Genomic DNA, 14,104 nt, shown 5'->3' on the forward strand with positions numbered 1-14,104 from the left:
CGGACAATAAAAAAGACAGCAGCAGAAAATATCCAGCTTACACCGATCGGAAACCAGGTTATTATATCAAATAGTGTGGAACAAACTCTTCATCAACATCACATCAGCAGTATCATGACCTCACTTCTTTGTGAGATGAGATGTTTTCCCAGGGAATCATTTATGGATCTTGCTGATGAAAACAATCAGACTGATTCTATGAGTGTGTAAGAGTTGGTGCTGCTTGAATTGAAGGACAGTTGAGCCTCGATGGAGAGATTCACTGTACAGTACGTGTTTGTCTGGTTAGGAAACGCACTTCCTGTTACAGCAGCAGGAGCACGTAACGTATCATTTACAGAAGCAAGCCTCGTCCTCCACCTGGTATTTATTTTGTTTTTGTGAGCCGGAGTTCAAGGACGGAGCACGGACTCAGAGGCGCAGGTCCGCCCCCCTCCCCCTCCCACAGAGACGACTCCCATCCCACCCACCCACCTGCCTCCTCCCTGTCCTCCATTTTGACACCGAGCGGCGAGGTCCGCTATGACCTTGCAGCGACGTGCAAATGGGAGCGACCAGCTGTTCCTCGCGCAGCTACAGGAGGAGAAACGCCGGCAGCGGACGGACCAACACTGCGACATGCACGGACACAACACACAGCCTCACGTGCACATCCAGTCATGCACACACACACTAAAGGAGTTCACCTGCAGTGGGACACGGTTTCTAGGTCCCGCGTCCCCACGGGAGCTCCCCATCATCACGAGGTCCAGCGAGCAACATAACCCCCAGACGGCTCCGCCGCTCTTCTCTCTGCTCGCCGCCTGTCACACCTTCAGCATGATAAGTGTCTGCAGCCGTCGCACCACGGCACAGTGTGGCCCTCTCAGTCATCAGCGCCGTAACCCCGCCCCTCGCTGCCGGCCAACACCAATTTACAATCTGGCCGCCCCGGCGCCGCCTCCCACCCGTCCGCTCGTCCGCGCCGCCGCTCACCCAGTTGTTTATTTATGACCTCTGGCCCTCCAATGAAGGCCGTTATGAAAGGCATTACACAGGCAAACTGCTTGGCTCGGGCCCCACACTCGTCATTGACAGCTTGTCCAGGAAGACGGGGGAGGACCCGGACGGCGAGTGAGAGATTATCAAGGTGTCGCACTGTTTGATCACTGGATGAATGGGCCCTTGCTGGGAAGAAGAAAATTGTCTTTCAAGGGACACCTGAAAATGCGCAGTGCGGTGGGGGCTCCCCGTCACGGAGGTGGCTGTGATTGAAGTGGAAATGACAAAAGGGGACTCGTTCGCCAGGGAGGAGTGAGAGAGCAGAGGGAGGAGGAGGAGGAGGAAGAGGAGGAGTGAGAGAGCAGAGGGAAGAGGAGGAGGAGGAGGAGTGAGAGAGCAGAGGGAGGAGGAGGAGGAGGAGGAGGAGTGAGAGAGCAGAGGGAAGAGGAGGAGGAGGAGGAAGAGGAGGAGTGAGAGAGCAGAGGGAAGAGGAGGAGGAGGAGGAGTGAGAGAGCAGAGGGAGGAGGAGGAGGAGGAGGAGGAGTGAGAGAGCAGAGGGAAGAGGAGGAGGAGGAGGAGTGAGAGAGCAGAGGGAGGAGGAGGAGGAGGAGTGAGAGAGCAGAGGGAAGAGGAGGAGGAGGAGGAAGAGGAGGAGGAGGAGGAGGTGGAGGAAGAGGAGGAGGAGGAAGAGAGCAGAGGGAAGAGGAAGAGGAGGAAGAGGAGTGAGAGAGCAGAGGGAGGAGGAGGAGGAGGAGGAGTGAGAGAGCAGAGGGAAGAGGAGGAGGAAGAGAGCAGAGGGAAGAGGAAGAGGAGGAGGAGGAGGAAGAGGAGTGAGAGAGCAGAGGGAGGAGGAGGAGGAGTGAGAGAGCAGAGGGAAGAGGAGGAGGAGGAGGAAGAGGAGGAGTGAGAGAGCAGAGGGAGGAGGAGGAGGAAGAGGAGGAGTGAGAGAGCAGAGGGAAGAGGAGGAGGAGGAGGAAGAGGAGGAGTGAGAGCAGAGGGAGGAGGAGGAGGAGGAGGAGGAAGAGGAGGAGTGAGAGAGCAGAGGGAGGAGGAGGGGGAGGAGGAGGAAGAGAAGGAGGAGGAAGAGGAGTGAGAGAGCAGAGGGAGGAGGAGGAGGAGGAGGAGTGATGATGATGCTGAGGTTTTCTGGCTCACTGGGTCACTCGGGGGCAGAGTTGTTCTCACCTGGAGCTCACACAGGTGAAACTCCATACTACTGTCTCCGTCCACACCAGGCTTTAGGCTCTGTATCGATCTCCTGTCCCTGAAGACCTGAAAGCTGCAGACTGACGTCGGTGCTGTTCTAGTTTAAGAAACGTCTCCTAACCTTTCTTCAAAAAACCCACAGGCTGAGTCAAAAGCACGCGGCGCTCAAGGCCGCAGACGATGTCGCGCGGTTCTGAAATACAAACCACCAAAAGCGAGCGGCCTCGTACATTTCGGCAAATGTGCCTTTTCGGTTAAACAGCTTTTATGTAAAGAAAATAAACCAACACGCGTCAGAGTGTTAAGTGGCTGTTGCCGGTGACTCTGACAGGCGGAGCGACGCCGTGCGAACCAAACAAAATCCCCAAATGAGTTTTGAGTCACGTCTGGAAGCAGCAGGTGGACAGATTCCTCTGTCGTCTGTGTGCACATGATGAAGAGGAGGTTTTTTTACAAACTATATCCTTTGTATTATTTCCCGTCCTCCGACATTCGGCTGGGGAAGGTGGGATGTTGTAGATCCAGAGATCAGAGCGAGTTGCGGCGGTAATGGCTGCATGTCTTGCAGCAGGTGGGCGGCAGACACATTTGAAATACGTGTCCGTGGCTCGTTTTTACCTTCTTTCTTCTTCTTTTTTTCTGTATGCAACATGCTGAATCGCAGACCTCCTCTCTTTCCCCGTGGCAGGCGGATGCTCCGGTGATCCAGCCTTCCTGTTTCCGACAGCAGCTCGTCATGGGACCCTCCGCTGGCGGCAAGCTCCAGGACACCGCCGAGTATCAGAGCGTACAGGAGGTTTGTGGCTCCCCTCTCTCTTCTGCCATCTCCCCCTTGTTCCAGTCAAAGTGCTTCACATAAGATGAACTAATACAGTAAAGGCAGGCTGTGAAAGCAACATAAGAAAATACAAGAAATCTATTCGCAAGAAAGGAAAGAGTTAGAATAGAGAATAAGAGTTGAATAGAGAATAAGAGTTGAATAGAGAATAAGAGTTGAATAGAGAATAAGAGTTGAATAGAGAATAAGAGTTGAATAGAGAATAAGAGTTAGAATAGAGAATAAATAATAATTAAATAAAGAAATGAAAGAGGAGATGGATGCATCTACAGATGGAAGCAGGAATTGATACAATGAATGATACAGTTATGGATTAAATCACTCATTCATTTATGAATCAGAATCATTTCCTCTTGTTCCTGTTTTAAACACTATGGGGTTTTTATATTCTAGATAGATTAAAGTGAATATACTTTCTGGATGATTAATGAGTCAAATATGAAAACGGACCATTCATTCATTCATATTCCCTGTAAATATTCCTCCCTCGCTCTCGGCCCATTCTGCCTCTAATTGGATGAAGAGAACGTAATGACACATAATAAACGGGCTCCCAACTTCATTCCACGGCGACTTAATGCCACGACAAACACCGTGACAATTATGAAATGAACACGGCAGACGGGGAAGATGAATAGATGCCCTGCTGAACCGTGTGTGTGTGTGTGTGTGTGTGTGTGTGTGTGTGTGTGTGTGTGTGTGTGTGTGTGTGTGTGTGTGTGTGTGTGTGTGTGTGTGTGTGTGTGTGTGTGTGTGTGTGTGTGTGTGTGTGTGTGTGTGTGTGTGTGTGTGTGTGTGTGTGTGTGTGTGTGTGTCCATGCGATGCTGCGGTGATTCGTCAGGACGTTGAATATTTTGCAGACGACCTGTGTGGAGATGTGAAATCAGACGAGGCTGAGAAACGAGGTTGTACCTTGTGGTTTTCCTGAAAAGACTAAATGACAGCAGAAATCTTCTGTGAACTCATGAAATCTACCACTTCAGCATAATTCCCACTCCTTCAATGACTATTTTTAGCTCCAACATATCTGTGAACTGAAGCCGAGCGCTGTGTCAACACGTGTTTTAAATCCACGTCATGAGCAAAGATATTTGCATAAAAATGAAAACCATAACCCACTGATCTTCAAATTAGAACCTTCTGATCTAACTGGTTCGTAGGCGTCTCTATAAATACCAGCGCATTAACAAAATGTGATTAAAAATTGAATGTGGAAATTGTATGAAATATTCAGTAATAGTTCATGCGTTGTTTCACCCATCGCTTCATGTGCGGAGGTCATTGTGCGTGAAATGAGAGGTGGGAGTGGAACAAGCGCCGAGTGAAGGGAAGTGAAAATGACCTGCCTGTGCAATTTGCCGCACAGACGCACTCTGTGCTCGTGTAACGTTCACCACTTTACATCGGCGGCCATGTTAACCTTTAATGAGTCGGCGGCTGATGAGGATCGGAGAAGTAATTAATTTTTCCGTCGGAGGGAAAGTTTGCTGATGTGCAGGCGACGCCCGTCCTCTCTGACTTTGTGTCGCATGATTAACTGACACTTACAGATGAGTTCATAAAGCGCTTCGCTTGTTTTTCTTCTGGATTGTTCCTCTGCAGCGTGCGGACGTGGACGCGGACGCGGTCTGACTCGTTCGCAGCCTCAGACGAACATTAACGCAACAAAAGAGACATCGAGAAACCCATCAGCATGAGACAGTGATTCATAACCGCAGAAGGATTGAAATGAAAGACGTCTTCTCCGAGCGCGTCGATCGGCGTCGGAGGGATTATTGTGTTTGACACGACGAGCTCGGCACCGAAGATAATTAAGAGTCATTAAGACCTTGTTTTTTTCCCACAAAGAGCTTTTGTTCATTTTCACGTTTCATTTCACCCAAAGCACGAGGTCGTCGTTGTCATTCAGGAGCTCTGACGAGGCGCTCGCTCCCTCGGATGCTCAACTCACTCAGAAGTTCGAAGCAACATTGTGGAATCAAGCAGTGGAGCAAATTGTTCTCAGTCTGAAGAACTGGAGACGAATAAATATTCATTAAAAAAAATTATGAATTAAAATCAAACGTTATTTTGCATTTTGTTTTACTGTCATAAACATCGGAGTGGACCATGGCGGCCATCTTTAATTGGATAATGGGATTAACCTGAGGAGAAAAGACAAAAATGTCTCAATCACATCACGTGCTTGATAAAGTTTTATCTGACACTACAGTGTCGTCACGGAGACGGTCGACGTCCTCCACAGCCAATCAGGATCAGTTTGACATCTTCAGGACTGGGAGCGTAAATCCGCGTAGCTGTTGCTCGTCTGCTGTGAAAACATTGTTGCATGAGCATGAAGATGTAACCACGTGACTGTGTCAGATCTGCCCACACGCCGAGGCAAAGAGCGAGCGCGTGATACTCTTTTTTCATCTGACGGTGAATCAGAAGCTTGGTTCACGCGTGCTGCCTCTCCTATCTCCCGCTCGTGTCAGCCTCTCTGTAGTTCTTTTCCTGGTGCACGTGTAAACAGGCGGCGGCGGCGTCCGGGGGGGGGGGGGGGAGCAGGCCGCAGATCAGGAGGCTCATCGACGGGCGTCACTGGAGACTGTTAGGTTTCATCGGCTGAGGTCACAGACTCGTGTCGTTCAGTCTCTTGTGACACGAGCAGAAAGAAAGTCCACTTGATGTTTCTCTTGGTGGTTCCGTCTCATCACATCTTCTCTCTGTTGTTTCCCTTTGTGGCTCGTTTTCAAATCGGGGAAAAGGGCTAAAGGATATTTTATCAGTCGCCCTGTGAAAAAATATGTTCCAGGGATTCAAGTCGTCCGTCGTTACAACGGATTTTCTACAATTGGAATAAAACAAAGAGTTGTAGTTCAGATATTTCAACTTGAGCGAGTCTTTGCGTGTCGTTTTCTCGTGAACGCACCATCACATGTTCATCAGAGCTGCAACAGTGACTGGATCAGCAATCCACTCAATCGACCACCAACTATCTGATGAGCAACTAGTCAGGTCAAGTAGTTTGTATGAACATGTTTGATTTCTGATTTCTGCTTCTTTGCTCCTCTGTGACAGGGAACTGTAACTGTAATTGACATTTGTCATTTAAGGAAGAAACATGTGAATCACACGACTGAAAGAAAAAAAACAAACACAAATGTCACTATTCTCTTTGAGGGCAGTTTGTGTGGGTGTGTGTGTGTGTGTGGGGGGGTGTGTCTGTGTGTGTGTGTCTGTGTGTGTGTGTTTGTGTGTGTGTGTGTGTGTGTGTGTCTGTGTGTGTGTGTTTGTGTGTGTGTGTGTGTGTGTGTGTGTCTGTGTGTGTGTGTTTGTGTGTGTGTCTGTGTTTGTGTGTGTGTCTGTGTTTGTGTGTGTGTGTGTGTGTGTGTGTGTGTGTGTGTGTGTGTGTGTGTGTTTGTGTGTGTGTGTGTTTGTGTGTGTGTGTGTGTGTGTGTGTGTGTGTGTGTGTGTGTGTGTGTGTGTGTGTGTCTCTGTGTGTGTGTGTGTGTTTGTGTGTTTGTGTGTGTGTGTGTGTCTGTGTGTGTGTGTGTGTGTGTGTGTGTGTGTGTGTGTGTGCGTCAGCTCATATATTCATATATTCTCCTTGATGTCGATCTGATCCCAGACGACGCAGCCACATGTTCACAGACCAGTCACACGTCCTGTGAAACACCTCAGCAGCTAATGAGACAAACTCTCTTGGAGAAAAAAACCCTTGTGATCGAATAAATTAGAATTGGTTTGTTTTTTTGACTTTGGTTCACTTAACGAAAGAATATATATTTTTATTTCATTCTTCTAAAGCTATAAAGTAGATTATGATTTGGATAGTTTGAAAACTTTGCCCTGTTGCATTTTGCTGAATATCAATAAAGATGATGGATAGAATACGAGGAATGAGTTGTCGTCAATCACGACGACTCTCTCATCACGTGGATGTAGTTCTCGTGTAGTCAGTGTCAATGCGACGGCCTTTTCAGCTCCGTGATACAGAAAACCCAGCGAGTAGGAAACTTCTTCTTAAAGGGAATAAGAAATATGGCTTTCTACTTTATAAGCTCCCACAAAGCCGGGGCCTGCTGCGGCTGGAGCTCATCTCCCCCCGTGGCCTGGGAGGTTTTTTTGGCCCTAGAGTTCTCAGGAAGGAAGAGAAAGAATTTTTCTGCAGTTTAAACGCTGCCGCAACAACGATCAGAAATAATTGGCCATTAGTGTATCAGCGGTGAAAACGCATGATGAAACCGTTTCTTAAGACAAACGTCGTTGTTTGTCGTGCACATCTCTCCCTGTGTGTGTGTGTGTGTGTGTGTGTGTGTGTGTGTGTGTGTGTGTGTGTGTGTGTGTGTGTGTGTGTGTGTGTGTGTGTGTGTCGGAGGACGAGGCATTAGAGAGCGACACGCAGCGTCATTACCACTCAGCAGGTGACTGACGGGGCATTAGCCTCTCCTGCGGCGGCGCTCGTTACGGAGCCCGGGTTCAGATCCAGGCCTGATTTGTTCGACTTTTGCGTGGATCAAGTACGACAGGCGAGGAATCAGCTGAAGGAATCTCATTAGTGACAAAAAACTAAGTTAGAATATAGAAGCAGAGGGCAAACTCCAACTGAGCGGCGATTATTGACAAAGTAAAGTCAAATCTGATTTCAGATTGTAGCTTTCACAATTGTAATAAGAAAAATCATAATAAAAGTTCATCATTTAATATTATGAGTAGTTGAAACCAGTGCGCAGAACTTTTTTTTCTTCTTCTCCTCACACATTATTTTGCCAAATCATTTCACTGAAGCCATAACGGCGCCTGCTGTGCGTTTAAACCACAGAGCTCTTCACCAATGACGTCATCAAACTGCATGTTTTCACAGTGGCAGACTTGCACACGGTCATTTTACACAGATGCAGATGATCTCTTTTTTGAATCTTGCCGACTGGTGCCATCAGCTTTCAGTCGGGACTTTGGTTCGTGTCCTGCAGTTTGTTTTTTCTTCTATTTAAATTGCCTTCAAAACACACCGACTCCATTTCCTCTTGTATTTCTCTCTTTATTTCTCTCTGTATTTCCGCTTGAGCTCCTCCACTGAAATGTTCTATCTCCCCCGACATCGCTGCCGCTGCGGCGGCGGATGGCACCCGGCGGACGTCTCCCACTAACTGGGCCGTCCACAGCAAAAAGCCGCGCTCTGACCTCGGGGCTGCGTCTCCTGTGGATCAGCTGTGATTTCCAGCAGAGCATGTGACTGTGTGGAAACATGTTCCCCTGTGGTTTCCCCGCTGCGCCCTGGAGCCCCCGTCACCACAGATAAAGAATCCTTCTCCGACGTACAGGTGTTGTGTTTTTCACGGTTGCCCGACATTCTGCTGACCAGCACGTCACGTCAGAGACTCGCACGTGCTGTCGGCCTCGTTCTCTCTCTGCTTTCGGCAACACTTGTATCATATAATTAAATCTAATTGCACATTTGAAGGAGTGACGCTCGGTGGCTCTTGCTAATTGTTCCCACATTAGAAACCGTAATTACCTCTGCGGCTGCAGGATAATGTGTTTTCGCCTCGTCATTGTCACTCACTTTCACCGCCAACGGAATTCAACAATCGGCGCCGTGCTGCGGCCTCGCTCCGTGATGCACGTGTGCGTTTAGATGTGTGAAAACACCATACGTATTTGCAGCTTCTTCATCAAAGACGTTAAGAAAAGACCTCTTGAATTAGATAAAGAGTAGGCGTCTGTGGCGACTCTGAAAAGGGCATTTCTCTCATCGTATCTTTCATGAACCGGTGAACGAATCTGTCGCCTCATCGCCAGTTATCTTGAATGAACGCTTCTTCCACCCATAAACAAAACACGCGGCTGAGGGCGGTGACGGTGAGAACCAGCAGCTGAGAGCAGCAGTCTGTCTTTGTGTTCACACTCCTCCACCTGCAGGTTGTGATAATATGAACAGACCAGACTTCTTATCTGCAGGACGAGAGCGATAAGGCGGAAAGACTTTTTCCTACATTCACACTTTCTGCAAATCCCCCGTATTTGTTCATGTGCAATAGTTGTGTGTTTTCTGTATTTATTACCATATTTGTAGTTTCCCTCCAATAGATCCGGTGCTGTATGGTCTATTTGACTGTAAATGGACCATAATGTACAAAATGAACATCAAGACTCGAAACTAGAGATTGTGAACCGTAAACTCCTCAGGACAATGTTCACTGACGTTGTAAATCAAGAGAGAAGTCGAGTCACGTTCTCATACAGATATTAGATAATGGTAATGGTGTAATTCAAAATAGTACAATGGCACCTATTGTATGTTTTTGGCTTCATTTGTAGATGGAAAACATGGCAGCTCCTCCTGAGATCTCAAATATTATAACGCTGCCATGAATAGTTCTCATTATTGGTAAATCTATCGGTTATTATCTCGATTGATTGATTTTTGTCCACACAATGTCATAAACTGGTGATTGATAACATCAGACAGTCTAGGGATGTATTAGAATTGATTTATTTAACCAATAATCCAAGTAGTTTAGTGTTTCTATCTCTTATTTGAATAAAGTAATATCTGACCCGTGATTTGCACGAAGCAGCTTGTGAAAAAATAAATGGTTATCTGAATGATTTCTGCTGAAACCGTCGTCGTGGCCGAGCCTCCTTCCTGTTGCCCAGAGCTTTTTGCACATGTGTGCTTTTCTTTTCCTTCTCGGGCCAAGGTCAGTCACACAAACGACCAGCGATATTCCCAAAACAATATTTCTTCATCACCTCAGCGAGCTCAACGGGCTGAATGTGCACTTACTGTACGTCTCTGTCCGACCTTCACTGGACCATTCTGCGTTTCTGTGGGAGTCGTCTTCTCTCAGGGTTTTCTCTTTTTCTTTTTTTGTCAATTGTTTATTATTGTTTTTCATTCAGGACAGAACCGACCCGCCGAGTTCAGGAACTAATTTCCCCACTGGGACATTAACATATCGTCTATTGTGTTGTAAACGGCCCTAAAGTGCTTTTTCCTCCCGTGTCGCTCTGGGAATTTATGGCCTGTAGGAACAGATTTCTAACTCTGACACACGTAATAAAAACAGACCTTGAACGTCGCTTAAGAAAAAGACCTCCCTGGTTTTTCAATTAAAGCTTCTCACAGCGGCGTCCAATCGTTTTCACTCTTAAAGCTCTGCGACTCGGCCGTGCGGCCCGCGCTCGCTGGAGGAAAATATTAATGACACGTAAGGTTCCAACATCAAAAATATTGTTCTGCTCAATTGAGAGTTTCAACTGTGATGCAACAGCGTTAACGACCAAACATTAAAAACAGCGTAAAGATGATTAACACGTTTGAATTTTTTAAATCACAGTCTAGAACCTCAACAGAATGTTTCCCAAAGTTTTCATTTTGCCTGGAGTGAACTTCCAGACGTACATAACTCTGCTTGATCTAATATTTATCTTCTTGCTGCCATATGTTAATCTCTCGCTTTCCTCTCGCACTCTCCCTCCGTCGGCTTTGTCCCGAGCATGTCCTCGGCTCCATCGACCCATTTTCCACGTGCGGATCATCAAACTTTAATCTTGTCTTGAATCTGAAAGCCGAGACGCGGGGAAGAAGACGACTGCTGGTGGATAACACGAGTGTAAACCACGGCTTACATCTCGTCCTCTTGTCTCCGACACGGCACACGGGCTGACGACATCCGCAATCAACCACCAGGGTGCGCCACCAGCGACGATAACAACTGCTGCTGAAAAACAACACGTGACCTTCGTAGAACCGAGGGCGTAGACGGAAAGAAGGCTACTGCCACCGGCGGTGGCATCGGTCGTTGTCATTGGTTCCTTTAATAAGTAGTGCATTTCGTAGACTCTGTGCAGAGCCGAGATTCCGGGGAAAAGCAGACGTACAGTGTGTTATAGTCTGGTGTGAACAGCTGAGCTGGTGGTGTGGAGGTGGAGGTGGAGGTGGAGCTGCTCTGTAAAAGTCACCACACTCCACTGCAGCATCTGTAGCTCTGATGATCCACAACGATAAGTCATCGTGTCTGTGCAGAATCATTATCCCTTTGATTTGTGAGTGTTTTTATCTCATTAATCCTTGATTCTCTTCTCTTTTGTGTGTGTGTGTGCGTGTGTGCGTGCGTGCGTGTGTCCGTGCGTGTGTGCGTGCGTGTGTGTGCGTGTGTGTGTTGCTCCCTCCCTCCCTCATGGGAGCTGAGACAAGAAGTTATTTGATTACATGTGCTGGGAGATATTGAGTTTCTGCTGTTGCTCACTTTCTCATCAGATTTGAAAAGGGAGACGTGTGATTTCACCCTGCAGTTTATATAAATAACACGATCGGCTCTTTCAATAAGTTTCCTCAGATCGTATCTGGGTAATTAATTCTACATGAGACCTGCCGTACGCCAAGGCTGAGCAATCCTCCACCTGTAGGTGCTGCTTCACCCTAATCCCTGTCTCACCACGGGGAAACAAAGACATCCTGGATTCCTCCTCAAATTCAATCATCTGTTTCCATGTGTAGCGCTGCGTTCACACCAAACATGACGCAAACTTCTCGTCACACACGGCGGGCGACACAAATGACGCGGACTTCGAATAATGCAAAATTTGCATTGCGCCGAGATCCCCCTGACTTCAACGTCCAATAGAGGACGGGTCAATATTTGCGGGTTGATCCTGTGGCCAAACTTTGCACGCAATCCGTCCATAACTCTTTGATTTAATCCTGCTCACAAACAAACCTCCTCGTATCAGTTGACAACATCTTTCTGTGTGTGTATGTCCTCTCGTTTCCGCTCACGCTCACAGCGAAACATAAATGTAGGAATAACCTTCCTGCCCAACTCCAAGTAGCTCAGTCAGATGAATCTCCTGATACGTCTGATGTGTGTGTGTGTGTGTGTGTGTGTGTGTGTGTGTGTGTGTGTGTGTGTGTGTGTGTGTGTGTGTGTGTGTGTGTGTGTGTGTGTGTGTGTGTGTGTGTGTGTGTGTGTGTGTGTGCGCGTCGTCCCACCGTGGACTCAAAACAGATCGCAGGTCCTAAACTCCCGGCTGTAAAAACCTTGACAGTCAACACTCATACAGTCCAGCTTCCCTCCACCACGGCCGCATGAATCACGAGAGTAATACGATGAAGTGCCCACGGCCACGTTTACAGTTTCGTGATTTACATCTGGTATTATGTTCAGTTATGTTCCGTGTCAAATTTATTGTTCTTCGCACTCGTACTCGTGTTCGGTCGGGATGAGAGTCTCGGCATCAATCACGCGACAGAATGAGATCTAAGCAGCGATGCCCCAGAGCTGACACCAGGCACAAACACACGTATAACTCACACTGCAGTTAGTTCAACTTCATTTTACCTGGGTCAGAGGCAGGAGCATTCATCAAAACAGTTCTGAATATGATTTCTTTAAAACGCCTGAAGCCTGTATTCTCTGCAGTGACCAGCAGAGGGCGACTCCAGGTTGAGTTCTCATTCAGGCAAACTTGAGGCTTCAAAGTGGCCGCTCACACACCGTCACTGTAAGTTTGTTTATGAAGACAGAAATATATAAATGAATTATGGTTACATGATGCAAAGCTAACCACCTGCTAAATCTAGCTAAGCATAAAGACGTATTTTTACAAAATGCTCAGCTGTTCCTTTAACATTACGTACTTTAATTTCATAATTGAAACGATGCCGTAGTTCCACTTTTCACTTTGGTTTAGAAATTAATTACAATGAGTAACATTGAGCTTTTCTTATTGATCCATGGAGCTTGAACATAAAGCTTCACATTCCCTGTTCGCCACCTTTATGGTTCCCACCACAGGCTCCTCCGTTAATTCTTCCCCCTAATGAAGTGAAATCACAAAGAGCGCTGCAGCAAATGGCAATCAGCCTCATTAAACTAATGGAAACATTATCTGTAAACTCTCAACACCGACTGTCTGAATTAGTCATTTAATGAAAGCAGCGGTTCAGGCCTGGTTATTAAATGTTAACTAATAAAGGCTCACAGAGAAGAAGGGATTAAAAGATGGGTCAGAAGATCGTTAAAATGACATTATTAATGACGCATGATTTAATAAAGGAGCCCAATGAATCACATCTCATGTAAACTGTGAATCCTCCAAGATGTTCATTTTATCATTTTGAGCATAAACTTTAAAGGATGTTTTTCTACATGTCAGTCAGGATCCAGAGAAAGAAGCTTCGACCTGTTTTCACAAAGTCGACTGTGAGAGTTCACTTCTTTCCTTATTGATTTTAATCCTTATTGATATTTCTGGAGCTGGTTCGTACGTTTTCCTTTTTTTGTCTCTCAGGTTTAAAAAAAATCATATTTATTTAATCAAACAGCGAACAGAAAATATTAACCAGATGAAGTCTCTTGTGCGGACTGAGCGCCACGTCTTCCGCTGAAGTTCTGACCCTGGTTTCTCAGTCGGAGACAGAGAAAAATGAATTCTGTGTGGCTGAACGATGTCTTTACGTGAGTGTTGCAGCCGCCCACAGTCGTCCTTCATTGACCTTTGTTTTACAAAGTAAACAAATCCTTTTCACGGAGTCGAGTGGCTGGAGAGTTTGTCGTCAGGGGAACTGTTTGACTGAAGCTCTTGGAGCAAAGATGGGAAAGGAAGCGACGAGGGGAAGGAGGAGGAGTCTTTGTCCTCTCTCTTTGTGGACACTGGCCTTCCTCCTCGTCTTCCTCGGTCCTTCAGGAGGAGACTGAACCGACCTCACAGTGACACAGATTCAGGACGTGAGGACGCCGGGAAACAGGAAGGCTTCAGAGAAATGACTCTCTCTCTCTTGAGGTTTCTCTTGTATTTCGTTTTCAAATGAGAATCGACATGAATGAGCTTCACGTGAATTGGGCGGATGGTGACGGTGTGGCGGCGACGTTGTGGATGTTAAAATCACGATTCTCAGCAGAGCAGCAGATCAGACATTAACTGAACCGTGCGGATGATCGCCTCATCAGAGATGCTGTGGGGCGACACTTCGGTTTCATCCGTCTTGTTTCCCCCCGAAATGAGCAAGTGACTTCTGGAAGCAGCTGAATGATCCGATGTGACGGACGCCATTTTACTTCTGATCAAGGGCGTCGGGCTGGAAG

The 14,104-nt window shown here is 47.1% G+C and overlaps 1 protein-coding gene across 2 annotated transcripts in view; it reads left to right on the top strand.

The window, feature by feature from the left end:
- The window catches only part of LOC118310643 (beta-1,3-galactosyltransferase 1-like), a 61,515-nt gene that overhangs the window by 37,244 nt on the left and 10,167 nt on the right, over positions 1-14,104 (top strand). For both annotated transcript variants that reach the window (XM_035633761.2, XM_035633752.2), the window contains one exon: positions 2,876-2,983. The gene's annotated coding sequence lies outside the window, so the exon portion shown is untranslated. The remainder of the gene's footprint in view (positions 1-2,875; positions 2,984-14,104) is intronic.

Source organism: Scophthalmus maximus, chromosome 1, assembly GCF_022379125.1.
Source record: "Scophthalmus maximus strain ysfricsl-2021 chromosome 1, ASM2237912v1, whole genome shotgun sequence".
Lineage (NCBI taxonomy): Eukaryota > Metazoa > Chordata > Actinopteri > Pleuronectiformes > Scophthalmidae > Scophthalmus > Scophthalmus maximus.